Source organism: Equus caballus, chromosome 6, assembly GCF_041296265.1.
Source record: "Equus caballus isolate H_3958 breed thoroughbred chromosome 6, TB-T2T, whole genome shotgun sequence".
In the NCBI taxonomy this organism is placed as follows: Eukaryota; Metazoa; Chordata; class Mammalia; order Perissodactyla; family Equidae; genus Equus; species Equus caballus.
Window position 1 is genome coordinate 15,090,210 of NC_091689.1, and position 19,872 is coordinate 15,110,081.

Sequence of the window (19,872 nt, forward strand, 5' to 3'; positions counted from 1 at the left end):
TGTTCTTTTAAGAATAAATGGAGGAAATAATATAAAGTGAAGATGAAGTAAAGACTTCAAGCATTTATTCAATCATGTTGTGTGCTGCTTCTCAACAATGAAAATATCATTTACAATGCCTGGCAGAAGGAAGATCCCTCTAGGCTGGTACACCAAATAAGGAGAGAAAAGACAGAAAACTCAGTCTTTTTACTCTTAGGGGGCATCATGTTCATTAAAAAAAATTTTTTTTTAAATTAATCTCAACCCTGTTTCCAGAATTTTCAATAATTTCAGTATACCCTAAGAACACAAGACTCATCAATCATCTATTTAAATTGTTTAAGCAAGAAGGCTCAATTTGGGAGGGGTAAGGGGGAGTAGGTTGTTTCTATATTTGCAACATGGTTTATTATTTTCAAAAATCATTGGTGTTCTATCGCTTCTACTGGTGACATAATCCAAAAGGCTCCACTTGTAGAGAAATCAGAATTTCTCAAACTTGCCAACCCTAAGAGTCATCTGTTTAAACACACGGTCCTAGACAGTCTCAGCAAATGAGCATTTCTAATAAGTGACTCTAGTAATCAGAGAAGTTTGGGCAACACTTCTGAGCAGTGGTTCTCAGCCCTGACCATGTACTAGAATCTCCTGGAAAGCATAAAAAGTAGCAGCTGTAGCAGCAGCAACAACTGATGCCCAGGCTCCATCCTGACAAAGTAAATCAGCATCCCTGGCATCTCAGGCCCCATCCCCAGACCCCTCAAAGGCAATGTGCATTTGAACCAGCTCTTCTGGAATCTAGGTGCTCAAGGAAGGTTGACAAGGCTACGCTAGTGCCTATAACAGAACACATATCTCTCCAGCCTGGGGAGGATGGGTTTTTGCTCCCCCCCTCTTCCTCTTCCCACTGCATCATCAAGGACAAAAGCAGCTTAAAAATCTTTTCAGATGTCTTTTTCTTTATACTCTTGGCCATTGAAAGTCAACTGAAGAGGGCCAGGGTGAGGCAAACCCATCTGTTCCAAAACTATTTATTAAAGTATGTTAAACAGTATAATCTGCTCTCAATCAAATGCCCCAGCAAACTTTAATTGGCAGTTTGTTTCATGTCCCATAATCAAAACATTAAGGATCACTAGCATTCACATCCGTGAATTCATTTAGACAGTTTTCTTTAATTAACGATGAAGACACTACAGTTCTAAGTACCAGACAGAATTGGGGGGAGAAAAAACTGAAAATAAGCATAACACTACAAAGAAAACTTGGAAAAGTGAAACACTTCTAAATAAAAATATATACCTGGCCTGGTACCCAGTACATATATACATAATACATATGTTATACACATATATACAATAAATGTTTTGGTAGCAATACAGACCATGCATTGGTCCTTTTGTACACAGATGAAGTAGCACCATGAGCAGCACCACCATCTCAAGATGATAAACCAAACTGCACATACATTAAAGGAAAAAATATATACGTATTTCATTTGGCCCACCCTGTAGCCAAGAGGTGTAAGGAAAGAACCTTGTAAGAAAAATTGTTCTGGGAACTACATTCCTAAGCCAATAGCAAAGCTCGAAAAAGGAAAAACAACAGCACTAAAGATGTCTATACAAATACAGACAAGTTGTCCTGTTCACTGAATTTGTCCTATCATGTGGTATTTTGGTTAACACTGGGGAAATTAACAACAGAAGCAAAGAGAGAGATTTAAAGGCCAGCTGAAGTCTAAAACACCAGTTCTCTTGGTGTATATATCACAAATACCAAGTCATCAAACTAGGAAAGGAAGACAACTCTCCAGCTACATCACACGTTTTCTAATCTTATTAGCTAATTATAAGCTCTTTATTACTGATAAATTACTTAAGAATAGGGTCAAACACTTTCAGTATCATTCTACCTCCTCCAAGCACCTCAGGTGATGCTCTCATTACAAGCAGTGGGGGCCACCCATCATGCCAACTGACCTGCACCTTCTCTATCCACTCACAGGAGACTGATTTACAGAGCTATGGAAGGACCTCCAAGATCTTTTCTGGCTTGGCTTTGGAAATGACCAAAAGGCACCAGTGTTTAACCTTTGATGTTCCACTGACTGCAAGAAAGCTATTTTTGCTCTCCATAACTAAGTTCACAGACTGGAGGTCTTTCTCTTAGTATTGGCAAGGTCACATTTCCTAACATCCCTAGAAGTGCATGCTTCTTCCCCTCAAATTTTTCAGCAGCCTATATGAATGCAGCATTGCCTCCAACGAACAGACACAACATCCCAGGAATACTAACTCCCCTGTCAAGTCATTGCAAAGAAGCAATTTCGTATTTGGCTTCCATCCATTCTCCTTGGCATGCCTTCCAAAGGGTCCTGTCGCTCTCCAATCAAGGTCTTGATTCCCAGTGTCTCTGGTTTCCGCACCAACTTGTGTGATGGGCTACCTACCGAGCTCTCCCAAAGCAGTCAGAGCCCTTCACGTCTCTCCCATTTTTCACGGCTCTTTTGTCAGTGGACAGTGAGCTCACCTCCCCCCATTTTTAAACCACCTGCAGTAAACAAAATTAAAGTTTTCAACTACCTGGCATATAGCACTCAGGATGCAAGATTGAACAAAATGGGGCTTCAGTTTTGTAAACTAGTGTTTCTTACAGTAGAGTAAAATTGTCTCAATACTTTAAGTTTTTCAAATTTAAAAGACAACTAGGAGATAATAGTCAAGGAAAGAAAAATTAAAAATCTCTACTTCTGGCTAGATGATTTTTAGTAAATCCATTTTTACAGTCAACCTAGATTAGTCAAGAGAGTCCTTGACCTTTGAAAGTTAGCAAGAAATAGCCACAAAGGTAACATCAGTACTGAATTGTCATTATTGACTCAGGTGGTTGATCATTAATGGATTCTCTTCACTTCTAGCTGGTTCTAGGACCTTTTCTTTTTTTTCCCCAGAATGAAGATATCATCAAAGTCATGAAATCTATTTGTTCTTTCCACAAAGGAGAGTTTTAAAACTCTGCCTAAGTCTCCAAGAAAGAACACTGTGAAAGGTTGGTCTCATGAAGAAAAAACCACTAACTTACAGGTTAACCAGAGGTCACTAGAAGCCCCAGTAATGTAAGCCCTTGGCGGGTACAAATACTTTGAAATGGATAAAAGCCAGCACTCCTCAATAGGAAATGAACACGAGGACTTAGCAGCTGATGTTGCTCAAGGTCAACTCCTCAGGCAGCCAGACCATGAGTTTTTGCCTTAAATATCAGCAACTTCCAGTTTTAAATCAGTAAAATTTGATACCACCACCAAACCCAGCTCAGGGACCACTAGAAGCAGCTTAAATAAGAATTTCTCCCTGTGTTATTGGACTGAACAAAACATTAGAGAACTAGAAACCAAGCGATGGCTTTTCCAGTCTGTCACCTCCGTTCTCACTCAAAATATGTTGATAATTCCACATGCAGAGGTATCTTGGTAATACATATTCAAAGATTACGTTCCTTGAGAAATAATAACCAGTTTTACAGGAAAATGGTTGGGGCTGACTTTTTTCATTCATTTCTCTTTACTTATGTCCTCAATGGAAGAGAGCAGGAAGTTTGCTTTCTTTCTACACTAGCAAAAGTATGAGTCAGAATACTTGAAAAATGAAAGTGAATTTGACCAAGAAAGCCTTTTTATAAAGGAGTAAAAAAAACAACTTTCATATCAGATTTTTTAAATTGGTAGTGTTCTCTCCTAGTAGGAAATGATGTAATTCAGCCAGTGCCTTGAAAACAATGGACTCTTATGACTACAGACCTATTTATCTTAGAAATTGATGAGCATGCAAATGGTTAGGATCTGCAACAATGAACATCGTACAACAGTCTGTGAGGTACTTGCCACCCAGTTGCATTAACAGTAGCACAGGCCCCAGCAGGTTGAGGGGTTCCATTGATTTCCACTCCCTTTTGAGTAGAGCAGGGGTCCCCGAACAGTTGATGAGGGGCAGCAGCCACTGCGATGTCCCCCAACCCTGGCCCCTTTCCTTGAAACTCCTCCCCCACCCAGGGAGCTCAACCCTTCAGGGAAATAAAATGTTGCTCCTCTCAACAGTAGGGCTGGAAATTCCTGATAGCAAATTTATGCAGACTCTGAGGGAGCCTGATATTGGCATTAATTCACTTAACCTTTAGGAAGTTTCCTGGTAAAAAGATGAAAAACTCTAGGCAATATCTGTTAGTATGTTCATTGCCATTTCTTTTTCACAAGGAAAAATTCCAACGTGTGTGTACTGTCCAAACAAGAAAAGGATTAACATTTTCACTGCTGGCTAGATGTTTCCATAACAGGTCATTATGCTTTGATGTGCTCTCTGTACACTGGGTTTTATTAATGAGTCACTAATAGGTCAGTACCCACCAGGACAAATGGACCAAATCACATTGGGTTAATATTCTAACACCGGAAGTTTTCCAAAAACATGAGATAAGAGTCTTAAGGAAAGTGACGTGTAGCCCTGGTCATGATGAAAAACACTGTCTGGAATTTTAATTTCTGGTTAGAAATTAAAGACAAGTACTCACTTGTCTTAGCATCTTTCTTGAGACAATGCAGGAAATGAAATAACCTAATGTGTGCACAGAAAAAAATGGTGGTAATGGATCAGGAAGCTTACAGAAGTCGGGGGAGGGGGAGAAGAAAAGATCAACAGTCTCTAGTTTATTATGAATAGAAAGAAATTTCCAGAATTTACAAACACCCACATTGTTCATTCCAAAGAGAGCTTTTGATTTGAAGGAATCACCATGTCTCCTCCTCTTTACAGTATATACAATGGAAGACTTTGATCTCCTTTTCTTACAATTTTGCTTCCATTCAATTGCCAATTTTAAGCTGACACTTGAAAACACCCAGTAGAATATATCCTTCTTCAGTTTAATTAATATGGCCTATTGCCTTACAGGAAAAATACAAAATTAAGATGAATTCTTGTAAGGATCTCAGCTCAACATCAGGGCTATATTACAAGAGATAGTATCAGCAAATAAATCTATACAATTGAGAACCATCTATGGCACTAGGATTCTTATTATATTATTTTTCTGAATTACAATCTTAAAACAAGGTTCGTACCCTATCTGTACCTGTTAGCCTTGTTTTAAGCATCTGCTCCACTCTTTACAGAACATTGTATACCTCAGTTCCACATCCAAAAAAAAGATGTGCTGTAAGAAATGTTCCATTTTAATTAAAAAAATTACACATATAAATCAAAACCTATGTTAAATATTTAATACTCTCTCCACCCAACGTGAACAGTTTTGAATGAAATAATTTACAATGATGCTTTGTCGTACACAGTTTCAGCAGCAGATGAAATAAACGTATCTTGTAAATGCAATGAGAGTGAACCCATTCTCTCGTGGCATGGTGGTGGGCCCAACAGCTCACATGGCCAGCTAAGTCCTTAAGGTTGAAGATGAAGTTTATGCAGACTCATTGTTCTGGTGTCACAGTGCTTTTTTGCTTGGCACAATATAGAACGTGCAGTTCAGTCAACGAACTCCTGAGGATTGTTATAAAGTAAACAAACTGAAATGGATGCATCGTACCATCTACTGAGGAGGAAGATGTGAGGTCCTGGTTGTGAATCATGACATATTTAGAGTCTGGGTACCCATGAGTTAAAGGAGGATTTGCTGAGGTCATTTAGGTCTTCATTCTGAAAAAGAAAAAGAAAAACTTTGTCACCATAGCATCTTAAAATGCATCACTTTTTTAGGATTCTTTTTTTAAACATATGAAGTATTTTGTTTTGTTTTGTTTTGTTTTGCAGGAAAGATTCACCCTGAGCTAGCATCTGCTGCCAAGCTTTCTCTCTTTTGTTTTTTCCTCCCCAAAGCCCCAGTGCATAGCTGTATATTCTAGTTGTAAGTCTTTCTAGTTCTTCTATGTGCCACTGCCACAGCATGGCAACTGACAGGCAGGTGGTATGGTTCCACAACTGGGAAACGAACCTGGGCTGCTGAAGCAGTGAGAGCGCCGAACTTTAACCACTAGGCCACCAGGGCCAGCTCATTAGGATTTTCCATTAAAAAGGGGGCAGTTATCAGATAAACTGAAGTTACAGCACAAACAGTACTGTGTGCTTAAATAAAATCAACAAACTGTATTTAATTTTTTTTCTTTCAAAACACAAGAGTCTAAAGCAATCACAAATTCGAAATAGTCAATATTACACCAGTAAACAAATCGATATGATCTGGAGGTTTCGGAGGTTCAGCGGCACGAAAATACAAAATGCTTTCGTGTTCTTAAGATCAAAGCAAAAATGGACATTACAGTTATTGTGTCAAACTACTACAAAATATAGTAAGCAGGTTACAGTCAGGTTAGGCTTAACCTTCTTTTGGTTAAAAGTCAACTGCAGATTTTAGAATGTGAAGTTGCAGGGCCTAACATTACAAAATCTGAAATCAGTTTTTGACGTGACATTGTTTGCCGTGAGAATTTTAGATGCAAAAGGAGATCCAAGTGAAACAGACCTAGTTAATCATTAAATAAAAAAAGAAAGGGATTCTGATTTAGATCTACTAGAAATAAGTTACTCTGGCAGAAACACAACATTTCTTCCATGTAATTCAAGAAGGCCGACCTCAGGGAGCATTATTCATTCCCCTCCAGAGAGGGAACACCTTTCAACCTCATAAAACCTCTTTTGCTCTCAAGTATTACACTAGACAGTCCTTCTGAGGTCTATATTTTTCATGTATTCAAAGTTATCTATAAATATCAATATTTATAGAACGCCCTGAACAGTATGTGGCACGGAGCCATCAATAAAAACGTGTTGAGTGAGTAAATGGTTGCGTTAAGTACCATGGAGGACACAAAGTTGAATTCTGCTACAGGCCCTGCTTTCTAGAAATTCTAGAAAGGAAACTAAGCTCTGTTCATAAATAGAATACAAAGTAAAAAGGGGGTGAATTCCATGATAGAAGCCCAGGAAAGAAGCTCTAGATGCACAGAGGAGGGCAAGAAACTTTCTAGCTAAGAGTATGAGGGAAGTACCTTGCTGACACACCTGGCTTGGTTTGGAAGAAAAGGAATAGTTTGGGGATGTGGGAACAGGGACTGTATCTATGTTGCTTCAGTGTTGTGTCTCCAGAGCTTAGCACAAAGGCTGGCACATAGCAAGGACTCAATAAATATGAATTGAATGATAGGGACAAAGCACACTCCTCATTGAGAGCACATGACAAAACAAGGCCCAGGGGCATGAGAGCACAGGCATGGACTGGCCGAGTGAAGAAGGTGGTTTGCTGGAGCACGTGGTATCTGAAAAGGCGTAGAAGGAGTTAAGTCTAGAAATGTAGGCTGGGGTAGCTGGTGAACAACCTTGAATGTCAGGTCAAGACATTTTTATCTAAGTGTAGGGACAACAAAGACATGCTTTGTGATGTGATTGAAGTGCAGCAGTAATAATCCACATCAGCTACAAGGATAGCGACGGATTCTGAAATGCACACAGTTAATGTTGACCAATATAGTTTTTTCTCTCTCTCTCCTCTTGAAAGCAGGGGATGGCCAGGATCAGTCAGTATCCACTATTTACATAATGGCTTTCAGGTAAGTTGAAACTTACCAAATGAGGAGTCTAGTTTTACGAGTAGGTTTCTGTTTATTTTAAAATATTGACTCCGCCCCTAAACAACAGTCTATTTTTTCACTTACAGATAAAGACTCGACACGTAGTCACCAATGTCAAGACAAAAAGGCACTCCAGGCATCTATTTCATTGCCAGAGAAACAGGGTTTACTTTGCAGGGTTTCTACAAGTGAGAGGAAAATGCATTCTTTGAAAAACCCCAGAGAACCATCTCCAGGTCTCTTTATTTTCAAGTTTCTCCTGAACCCATATTGTGATCTATCAGAATGTTCCTACCAGAATATCTAGATACAGCTTAACACAGCTTCACTGCTCTGAATTACTGGGCTTAAAATTAGGTAGAAAGGCCTTACTTTATTCTAAGGGCTGAGACAAACAAACTTATGAATACAAAATGGGGAAAAAGTGAAGGTCACACTCATGCTTTCATTTTATATCTGGCTCTCATTCAGAATGGCTGAATGACAGCTTAGCACAGGAACAAACTGTATCCAGTTTTGGCCTTGAGCTAACATCCATTGCCAATCTTCCTCAAGATTGTCCCTGAGCCAGCATCTATGCCCATCTTCCTCTATTTTGTATACGGGACGCCACCACAGCGTGGCTTGATGAGCAAGGCATAGGTCTATGCCAGGGATCCGAACCTGCAAACCCCAGGCCACTGAAGTGGAGCATGCGAACTTAACCATTATGCCACCAGGCGGGCCCCAAACTGTATCCAGTTTTGTCATCACATGTGCCAACCTGCACAGAAGCAGTAGGGCAGAGATTGAGGGCCCTATGAGGAGAAAGAAAAATATGATTTCACCAGATGCTGAAATGTATTCCTTTGGGACACTCTGAAAACATCCCTGTAATTTTCCACAAGCACGCATGTTCAAAGAGCAGGAAATAAAAGCTCTTTATCATAAATCCTGATCAACACCTGTCTCAGCCACTAATGCTACCTACTGGTGCCATCAACTTAGGAGTCTATGAACAAGTGAAAGCAAGTGGGAAGTGGGAGGTGACGCTGACATGGAGGAGATGGGAACAGAAGGCTAAATAAACAGGCAGTAGAGGCCAGGAAAAATGTAAAGGGAAAGTCTGAAGTTCACATCTGTTTATCTTTGTACAAGGGTGTGTGTGTGTGTGTGTGTGTGTGTTTACACAAAGTTCAGCTACTGAGTAAATGACATGGATTTTTAACAGGCATCCATCAATGAGAACTGCCCTTCATTGCAGCCACCTTGGGGTCCACATACTTATCCCGATCATGCAGCCATCGTTTGAAGCATTTTTGGAATGCCTTCTCAAGTTCCCACTCGTTTTTTGCAATGGCCTTCTCAGCCTTGGGCATCTTCTTTTGAAAGGTCTCTAGAGCAGCCAGCCTAGGCCCTTTGAGGGCACATTTGATCTTTAGAGACAGCCAAAAAGCTTTGAGAGCCAAATATGGTGAATAAAGGGGCTGATTAAGCTGGGAAAAGGTTCCCAGCCAGGTATTTTCTACAGCCAAAAGTACAGTTCCAAAAACATGGCTGTTCACAATTGCTCTGATGACTTTTGTTGGAAACGAACTCTCATACTGTGATAGCCCTTTGCACATGCTTCATGGGACTTAAGTTCGTCTGCCTATGCCCGCCTCTACATGATTGCAATCAAGAAGGGTGGGCTGGAATAAAGCAACTTAAAGAAAGGCAAACATGTATATCATACGTTTTTGTAATTTAGGAATACGTTTTAAAAAAAATAGCAATACCCATACTAGGCTACTGCAGTCATCCAAGTCAATAAATATCTGTGGAGTGACAAATACAAATGCAATGATAAAGACTATTATAAGCACTGAACAGGAAGTTTGGTTGAACGCACTTTATATATATAACCCCAATTGACTCCAACCAACCGTGTGAGGCAAATATTGCTACAACGTTTTACAAATACAAAAAACTCATTTGTAACTCAAAACAAAAAAGCAAAACATTTCCTTGGAGAAGAGCTGTGTAAATATCAAATGGGGATGTTCCTGTGATACCTTCTCTCTAGTTACATCATTGGGGAATAACTTCGGAACTCAGAAATATGATGCACCTGTCACGAGATTTAATAGCAGGAAATTATATTTTGACAAAATTTCATCACCACATCAGCATCCACTGTAGTCTTCGTGTGTCTTCTCGTAAGATAAAACCCACCTAATCCAGCGGCCAGTAATGAAAAATGTAATTTTTAAAGCATTATCAAATAAGTCAACACTTGAGCAACGCTACTTGAGACCTACGGATTATTGCATTATTGCATCCGGTAGGAATTTACATCTTCTGGACCAAACCCACATAAACTATGCCTACTAGAGCTGAAAACAAATACCGCGTCGCCCTCCATTCACACTGTCTCAGCCTACTGATTAGTCCTCACTGGGGAAGCAGCTGAAAATAGTATAATGTTATGCTATAAAAACAATAGAGGAATCCGCTCCCTTTCGGCAATGCCTTTTAGTCAAAACCATTGATTAAAAGTTTTTATCTTGTATTTAAATGCCTTGACACTTCCTGCCAATTTGCTGAGTCAAGTGCAACATAGTTACAAATATCTGGTTAGAGCATTACTAACAGTTTCTACTGTTACTAAGAAAATAGCAGTGAAATATTATAATTTGCTTGGCTATCATCATGTACAAAAACGTAGCCAGAAAATAGCTCTTCCTGGTCCACCTCTGCCTGAAAACAATGCCTACAGTAATGACTTTTCTTCTCTGGAGATCATTGTTTGTAATCCTATATTGTAGATTCAACTAGAAAAATTCATATAAATAAATTCCTCCACTTAAAGCAATGTCACAAAAGCATATTCCTCTTTCTCTTAACATAAACAGCTGTAACTTAAAAAAATTCTTGAGGGGCTGGCCCCGTGGCCGAGTGGTTGAGTTCGCACGCTCCGCTGCAGGCGGCCCAGTGTTTCGTTGGTTTGAATCCTGGGCGCGGACATGGCACTGCTCATCAGACCACGCTGAGGCGGCGTCCCACATGCCACAACTAAAAGGACCCACAACGAAGAATATACAACTATGTACAGGGGGCTTTGGGGAGAAAAAGGAAAAAAATAAAATCTTAAAAAAAAAAATTCTTGAGCATAATATATAAAATTTACAAAATACAGGAAAACGTAAAGAAGAAATAAACATTACTTGTAATTCTCATTCGCAGGCAAACCACTGTTCAGCTGTGGTTCTAATCTCACTATTGACTTAAAGGATTTGAACTTTTAAAATGCTGTCTTTCCTGCCAAAAATGTTTAAATAGGAGAGGAAAATAACGTGTTAATCGTATTTAGATCTTTCCCATTCTTCAAAATCTATGATGAGAAAATATTTGAAATATTAACGAACTTCTTAAATCTTCTAGGTTTTCGATCTCTTTCCCATCCTCCCACTTCACGGTGCATGGGGGGAAGTACAGCTATTTGAAAGCACAAGCTTCTGGCTTCCCGGATAAGCAGAAGTCCTTAAGTGAATGGCACAGGCAAAGTTATTCGCAAGAACCAGGAAGAAAGAAGGATTCTTCTCAGAGGAGAAAAAGATTCCCCATTTCCACTGGGAATAGCGGGAGAAAAAAATGGAAGGGATGTGAGAGCAGAGAGGTCGGTAGGTAGCTCGGTTCCTTGTAGGAGGCTGAGCATGGCACCCATGACGTCTCTTTGTCTTGTCTTCCCAGGTCTCCTGATTTCCTATTTCACACAATTACATTCAACTGCATACTACCACTATGACCACTATTCATTTCTTCAGCTACCTCATTGATGCTGATGCAATTAATTCAGGGCACCACTAATTTAGAGCCGATCAAGTCTTCTATAATGCTTACAAATTAATAAAACACTGCAAAAGTACTGTTCTTAAACATACCTGAAATCTGGCAAATGGGTCCCATAAATACCTTTTCTAATCATCAGTATCAAACACATTTATAGTTTTGGTAGTGTATAGGTGTTCCTCAATTTTAATATTCACACCATGCAATCTCAGAGGGAGAAACGAGACCATTGATCCATTTGATGGACTATGAAACCCCTTATTAAAGGAATTTCCTGGCTTAGACCTTGAGTCCTACCCTGTGGGTCAGATGGTGGCAGCTAGAGAGGAAGGAGCATTATCAGCCCAGCTGTGTGAGCTGTGGTGATCACTCAAGGAAAAAGGAAAGAACAAGAAAATCCAGAGAGCTTCAAGTTTGGGACATGGGGAGAATGTCTGTGCTTTTCACAAGGAACAGCTGGGAAGTGTGGGGACAAGCTGAGACTTTGGGAAAAGACAGACCTAAGGAGGGGAAAAGCATTCTGTTTTAAAGCCTTCAGACCATAATCACCAAAAAAAAAAAAAAACAAATCAAGTTAGGATAGAACTAAAGTTAGAGGTAAGACTAAGATATTTGCCACTTTATGTTGAAAGGAGAAAGCTGTTTTAGCTAAAGAAAGGAAACCAACATCTTTTGAAATAGGCCAGAATTGAGCTGGAAAGACTTGGGTTTCATGGTCTTAAATGGCAAAGGGTAACCGGCCAGCCTAGCCAAGTGCTTTAATGAGGCTGCTTAAATAGCACTTTTGCCTGGTGCAAGTCACATGGGAGAGGGCTGGTGAAAATAACAAGGTTGCTGGCCAGACCTTCTCATGTGCAGGTTGCCAAGGAAGAAAATCCAGGGAGAGCTGCCAACATGTGAGAGGGCATCTTGCTCCAGTTCCCCTTTTGTCCCAGTGAAAGACCTTCTGGCAGGGCTGGTGACTCCAGGAGACCACCAATGAAGAAAGGCACATGTATTATGAGAAGGAAGGATGAGAGGGAGTGGCCAAGGAGATAACCATCAAGGCTAGGGGCTCCTGCTGGAGTCCCCCAGCGTGAATTCTGTCAGCACTGGGGATTTCTCCTTCTCCAGCAACAAACGGCAGGAGGAGGGTCTGGAAGCTTTTCAAGAGGGTTAGGGATTTACGGAGAAGACATATGAAAACAACAACATATGGTTCTCAACAATTAAATGTATTCTGTCAATGATATAATAAGGAAATCTGAATAAACATTCAGAAATCTTTTAAGCCAAAGAACATTCACTTCAATTATTTCCCACTCTTTTTATTAACAGGAGCATGCTGAGAAAACAAAGGATAATTAAAAGATAATCAATGATAAAGCAAATGGAAGTCAACACCATAACAGCCCCCCTAAAAAGGTAAACAAAATGCCTCCAATCTCTCTTCTACCAAAATTATAATATGTCCCCAAATATATATGAGAGTCAAGGTGGAGAAACTCAAAGAAACAATCCTTCTACATTTCAAGTCAGACCACATGTGCCGTGGGACAGGAAGCTTTAATTTTAACAGACCTCAACCAAAATAAACCTGTTACTCGAAGACATGAAAGTAATATGATATCGTCTTCCCTACCTGAGAAAGTCATAAAAGTCAGTCTTTCTTCTGCTTTCATGTGAGTGATTTCTGCAGCATATTCTCCCTCCCAGGAATTACATTCCAGTTCTGAGGTTTATATTGTAATTTCACAACAGTGTTTTATTTTATTTTTTTTTAGTAATGTTCAGAAATACAGGATATAGGTTTTATTGGTCTGGCTTTGATACAAACCAGTAGACTTCAATGAAAATCACAACTTAGTTTACAACGTGGTGTAGAGATAGTGAAAAAAAAAAAGTGTTCGCAATGCTGTTTCTGTGATTAGGCAAAAGGGACTTAAGTCGACCTTCTCCCAGTGCCTTTATTTTTTTGGTTAAACACTAAATAGATTTCATTTTCTCTGCCCCCTCCCTGGAGTCCTATCATAAATTGCTTCAAGAAAGCAAGGGCCTGATTTTAGATTTGAGTAATTGTCCAGCTACCCAATTGTTTCTTATCAACCATCATCAGCTTTTCCATAAGAGCACAGGAACCAGAGCACAGAACAAGCGTTCACACAGACGGCCCCGGGTCTGCAAAGGGCTGAGGTAAGGATCATTAACACCACTGACATCACTTTTGGCAGCTGGAGAAAAGGGAAAACCTGTGTTTAATCTATTTCCTACCACCACAAGTTTTAGCCGGAGTCCCCGATAATATGGGTTGTGGTTGACTTTATGGAAGAACTTGGTAATGCAAGAAAAATGTACTGAACTGAACAAGCCTCTTGAAAAGGAACTGCAAGGTACCCCCGCTGTGTGGCCTTGATCTCCTTCCCGTAGGTTTTCTGGTCATTCAGCTGGCCTAACAGAGGACAGGGCCATTCCCAACAGTTCTTACGAAGGTCAAGCTCCATAGAAGATTTTCCCTATTACACACCTCTAATTACCATCTCCTGGAAACCATCATCATAAATCACAAACAAAAAGGTTTCAGCCTTTGTCTTCCTTCTTGCTTAGGGAATACCGAGAGGAAAATGTTGGGAGGAATTTAATGTGAGATTCTTTGAAGTTGAGAGAGTTGTTGTTTTGTTTCAAGCAGCCTAAATAATGAAAGAACATTCTCCGAAACCAACTGAAACTGGTTATATATACAAGTATATGGCAGCATATTTCAAATGTATTCAATCCACACTTCTCATTCGTTTTACCTTAAGAGTTCTTGTTAAAGAAATGCAAGTCATAAAGATTTCTGGGCTATGAGAGAGATTCTTAAATAAAAGTCAATGTTCACGAGGTTAGAAAACTGCATTGTCCATCTTAGACTACAGAAGGCCATGGGTGGGACCTCTATTTAATTGGTTTACGTTAAAGATAAGCTATAACGTTGCCTGTAATAAAGTAATGCAATAAATGTGTGTTTCCCTTAAGCTGCCACTACTTGAGTGATCTGTGAGTAACCTGTAGGCAATTCTGAATGCTACAATGTCATTTAGGAAACTCAATCCAAAAAAGGTTATTTTCAGAATGAAGATGGAGCTATTACATGGCTGTTAAGCTTTTTAAAGACAGACCAGTTTTAACTCAAAATTTATTTCCAAGTTAAAATTTAAAAGGAGACTAAGACAACTTTCATTATTTCTTCTCTCATCATTCTTTTCTCTGTCATTTTGGGTAAGTTACTAACCCTCCTAAATGGCAACATTTTATAACATGGAGATAACAGTACCCATTTCACAGGGTTATCACTGACGTTAAATGAGATACTACTTGAAAAGTTCTTATTGTGCATAAGACGTAATAAGCCCTTAAACATTAGCTCCTATTGTAACTACTCATTAAGAACTAGAAATCCTTGGATCTCCTATCTTCTCCTGATACCTGAATACACACCAGCAAAAATGCCCTGGTGGAAGGAGCAAGCAGGAATGAATCCAGAGACCAGACACCCCCGAGGACTGAAGCTGAAGCCAAGATTAGGATGTGTCTCGCGAAGAGAGACAAACTTATTTCAGAGGGAAGGTGGGTATGGGGGAAATGCCAGAACAAAAAGTAATAGTAGTAGTAGTGAAGCTAAAAATAGTACCTTGTGATATGATTTTAGACAAAAACCTGCCTACCTACGAAGGGAACAGCATGAGTTAAGTATTAGGACTAACGGCATTAGCATATGTTTGAACGGATCTTAAACTTATGCTACCTACAGAAATGCCATGGAAAGGCCCCAACTACTGCTTTCCTAGAAGAAGAGAGAAGCTTGAAGCCCCCCACCCTTTCTAAGTCGGCTAAGGAAAGACTTATAATGCCCCATGAAAGAATTTACAAAGAATTCTCATGAATAGCCTTAAATGGATGTTCAGTGGGATTCTTATGTACTATTTCCAGGTTCTAAAGCATGTCTCTGATTGTTGGGGGGGGGTGGGTGGGGACTGGGTAGTTTTTGTTTCCGAATTCTTTTCCCCAATCTCTCATCTGAAGGAAGTGAACAGGAGTGTGACACAGCCAGTCAATGCTGCCTGAGTAACTTGACGAAAAACTGAAATTGCTGCCAGATGCACGCGTCTAATCGTTGGCAGCTGGAAGAGAGAAAAAAATTGGAAAGATAATCTGAAATAATTGATAATGTATACATTGCTTGCATCTCAAAGGTCTTTGAGGCAGACAATGGTGTGGATTTCTAACCAACTGCAAACACTTCTTTATTGTCTCAGAGAAAAGGCAAAATTCTTCCAGCTGACAAAGAGGGGCCAAACTTTCATCATTCGCCGACCCCAAAATTCCAGGTCCTTTGCTTTCATCTTTCAAGTCTCATTTCTACTTTGCTCTTGTTCTTCCCGCTTTTCTCCATTATCTGACATCTCGGCCAACATCTGTGCCCATCTTCCTCTGCTTTACATGTGGGATACCTGCCACAGCACGGCTTGATAGCGGTGCGTAGGACTGTGCCTGGGATCCGAACTGGTGAACCTCAGGCCGCAGAAGCGGAGCATGAGAACTTAACCACTGCACCACCTGGCAGGCCCCTCAGCCTTTTTCTTTTCCATTTGGAAAATGGCATTTGCTGAGAAGTTCTCTAAGAGCATGCCAAATTAAGCTGCGCTGTATTATTGTGCTGCTGAGCTGAACTAGGAGCATCCTGAGGACAGTTGTGTCAAATTCTTAAATAACAGGTGGTGATAACTCTTAACTAAGGGATCTTTATTAAGAATATTTATCAGTGACCCTGAGGGGATCACAGTCCCAAAGGAGATAAATGGGGTCTGTGAAGGTGACCCTCAGGCCCACGGGAGTGCCAGGCAGGAGCCACCTGGACTTCAGCTAAAACATGCCTGTGGGGCTAAATCCACTTCTCTTTGCAGAGACCATCTAAGGTTCCAAGTATTCCACTAAATCTCTAGGCCAGCAGTTCTGAATTTGGCTGGGCAGGAAGAATTTCTCCTCCTAAGGGACATTTGGTAATGCCTAGAAACATTTTTGGTTGTCACAAATGGCGCTGGGGTGAGGTATGAGAGATGCTATTGGCATTTAGTGGGTAAAGGCCAGGAATACTACTAAACATCCTACAATGCACAGGATGGCCACCTGCAATAAAGAATTATCTGGCCCCAAATGTCAATAGCGCTGAGGTTGAGAAACCGTGCTTCAGAGCTATCACCTTTAGCTGAGGAAGTGGAGGAAGGCACCAAACATGCCTATCAACTGTTTCTGGTCCACATCAGCTCCAGGGATGAGCGTGAGGGAAGAGGTGTCCCTATTCCAAGGCTCTCCTTTATTTCTGACTGTCATGCCATGGCTTCAGAGTCCCAATGTGTGCCTCCCATGCAAATAGCCTTTCCCAATTTATCACTGATGGAAACTCACCTCTGCTGTGTCTCACTCCCTCACAACCTTATACTAGAGGAGAGCTAGTTAATCTGATGAACCAGTCCTGGCCCATGTTTTCATATGTCCCTCTTCCAAAGGAAAACAGGAACCTTGTGGATGCAATACAAAAGCGATGAGTAAAAAGGGATGAATATGAAGCATTATGGAGGCCAAAGCAACAGAGTCTGGGAAAGACGAGCAGGGGGTGATGCTGCTCCACCTATGCTGACCATGAAAAAGAAATGGACCTATGAGGAAATATACATCTTGTCACTCCCAGGTTTGCATCTTCACTCAACTTAGCCTCTACTTTCTCTACGGGCTTGGACAAGTCATTTGACTTCACTTTGCATCCACAATTTAATAAAATGGAGAAAATAGTCCTCACGATCGTTTGCAAAACCCAGTGAGATAGAAAGGGACATTGTGAACAAGAAGATGCTTTCCTTATATTACTTGTGACAATTAGTCCTGTTCATTGCCCTTCAAATATCTGGGAGTAAAAAAAAAAAAAAATTAAGGATTAGATACCCTCTGTTCCAGAATTAGTTGACTGTTTAAAATAAATCCACTAATTTTGCTAAGAGCCACTCCTAAGTCAGCAAACTGTCTCCTACTTGCTTTTTTTCACTTTATGAAATAAATACCCACCTTGGAAGATGATTTATTACCAAAAAAGTCAGTCCAAGTACAAGACTGAGATAGAAATTCCAGTTGCTATTTCTAAGTATGTTTTCCCAAGAAGACACTTTTAGGTCTGTTTTCCCTAAACTTAAACTTGAAGGAAATAGCAGAGTAGGGGGCAGGGCACAGATACCATCATGAATGAGAGTACCAAGGGTTCAAAATTCTAAAAATTAGACCATGAACAGAAAGAACAAGTTGATTTCTAGGTGGTTAAATACAAGGTTTTTGAGATTGAACCCTAAGGTAATGGTAATAAGAACAGATCCTCTTTAAATATAGTCACAGAAGCTGCCGTGGTCTACTGTCCACAAAGAAAACAATAGCTTCTATTCTTTCTAGACTGTAGCCTGAGACGCTGACAAAATGCCTTCAAAATAAAAACCGAACCACGCAATTTTCCTATTACTATCCAACAGCGACAGGCTATAATTAACACTTAATTAACAGCCCTATGATGAGCTTTGCTTAATTCTGCTCAAAAGTTGCCTTATATTTTTTCCATAAAGCCATGTCACACGTGGACAATGGCCTACCTGTTCGTTGGGTTTCTCCAGGCTTTCCTTCTCTAACAACATAAGAAAGAGTGTGCCTGGGTCAATGTCATGTCAAGCCTTATTCTTCAGAGATGCTCCTGTCTTCCTGTTCTTCCACTCTGAGCTCTCCTCACTCCCAACCGTCAGCAGTACCCAACAGGGCCCTAAACATAGCCAGTGACTTGTCACACATCACTTCTTCTTGGATCCTCCCTAGAGAACTTCCAGTAGAGGTAAAGGCCATCCCAGAGTCGTTTAAAGAGAAGTACGAGGATTGGGAGCAACCAGATCCTTGCTAATCCCCATTCTAGTGCATCGCTAGAAAAAGTCATTAGGAGGGTGACTTGAGAACCCTTCGAGGTAAGTAAATAATCAGGGACCCTTCACCCTCAAGGCCTTCTGCCCCTGCCTTTGGCCATTTAGTGGTTTAGCAGCCCTTCTTCCAGGGATACATCCAAGAAACAAAAGGAGAAAGCAACAAAAACTCAACTTAGCAAGTTTTTCCCACCTGAGAGTTATAAAAGTGGTAAGGAGGATTGTACAATGACTAACCAAAATACACATCTGGATGACAATTATTCCCAGTTTTGTTTTAGATGTCCCATTCCTATTTCTATAGGCAATGTCTACTGCATGACCAAGTCACTGTATAAAGGTTTCATGGACTAATGTGAACCAAACTGTCAAAGCAGCCCCAGGCCTGGTATTATGGGGACTTCCTTGATCATGTGGTTACCGTTAAGAATTAGAATCATCATTAAATGAGTTGCCGAGCTCATGAAACTGTAGTTAGTATCATGGAGGTGAGACCTGGGATCTCCTCATCTCCAAAGTAGTACTCTTTCTAACCATGAGTCATTAAAATCTTAATAGCCCAACTGTTTAGAAAAGCAAAATGATCCTAACAGAAGAAGAAAAACAGGGTGATAGTCAATATAAGTGCAAAGCAAGACTCCTACTCGCCCTAGCTCATTCAGTTACAAAATGAGGACTTCTATAGATGATGAGAGTAAATACATAGTAGAAAAAGATCCAAAAACAGGTCTCTAAAGACTATGCATTCATTGTAAATAAAGAACACATCAATTTAGTTCAAAATATTTTAACATTACGTGTATTACATTAACAAGAATATAGATAAATGCTTGCTAAAAATATTTCCACTGTTGTAGTACCAAGTCTGGCTTTGGTCTCCACCATCAAAGCATACTAGCGAAAGTAAAGAGAAAATAATAACCAAATTATGAAGAGAGAAAATAAAGCAGTGCTTGTCAACTTTAATGTGATAGGATCTTCTGGGAATTTTGTTAAAATGTAGATTCTGATTCTCTCAGTTTGGGGTGGAGCTCAAGATTCTGCATTTCTAACCAGCTCCAGGTGACCTCAATGCTACTGGGCTAAGGACCACACTTTGCACTGCAAAAGGAGTAAAGAACCTCAAATGAAGGGGGGAACATACTATTTAATTTAAAAATAAGAATAGTAAGAGGGCTTAACTTAGAAGGAGGGCTCCGCTATGAGCCATCTGTTCTCCACCCCCATATGGTAAATGGGCTTCAATTGCAGAAACAGCTTTGAATTGGAAGAGGAAGAAAAATTTCCAGGTGGAAAGGTTCTGGACTAGAAGAGTGAACTGGAGAAGACTGAGAAACCTCCACCTTGGGGGCTCTTGAACAACACAGAGGATCTGGATGATGGCAAAGAGGAGAGTGGGAAAGACAATAATAGTTAGAATTCCTTAAAAGACTCCACACTGGTGGGTTTGTACCCGGTTTGGTACTCAGGCTAAGGGAGACTGAG

General features: G+C 40.3%; 1 protein-coding gene across 1 annotated transcript in view; it reads right to left on the reverse strand.

Annotated features, from left to right (window-relative positions):
- Positions 1-1,137: 1,137 nt before the first annotated feature.
- IRS1 (insulin receptor substrate 1) overlaps positions 1,138-19,872 on the reverse strand; it is a 63,227-nt gene continuing 44,492 nt past the window's right edge. Inside the window, exon 2 of the mRNA XM_023642446.2 lies at positions 1,138-5,687. The gene's annotated coding sequence lies outside the window, so the exon portion shown is untranslated. The remainder of the gene's footprint in view (positions 5,688-19,872) is intronic.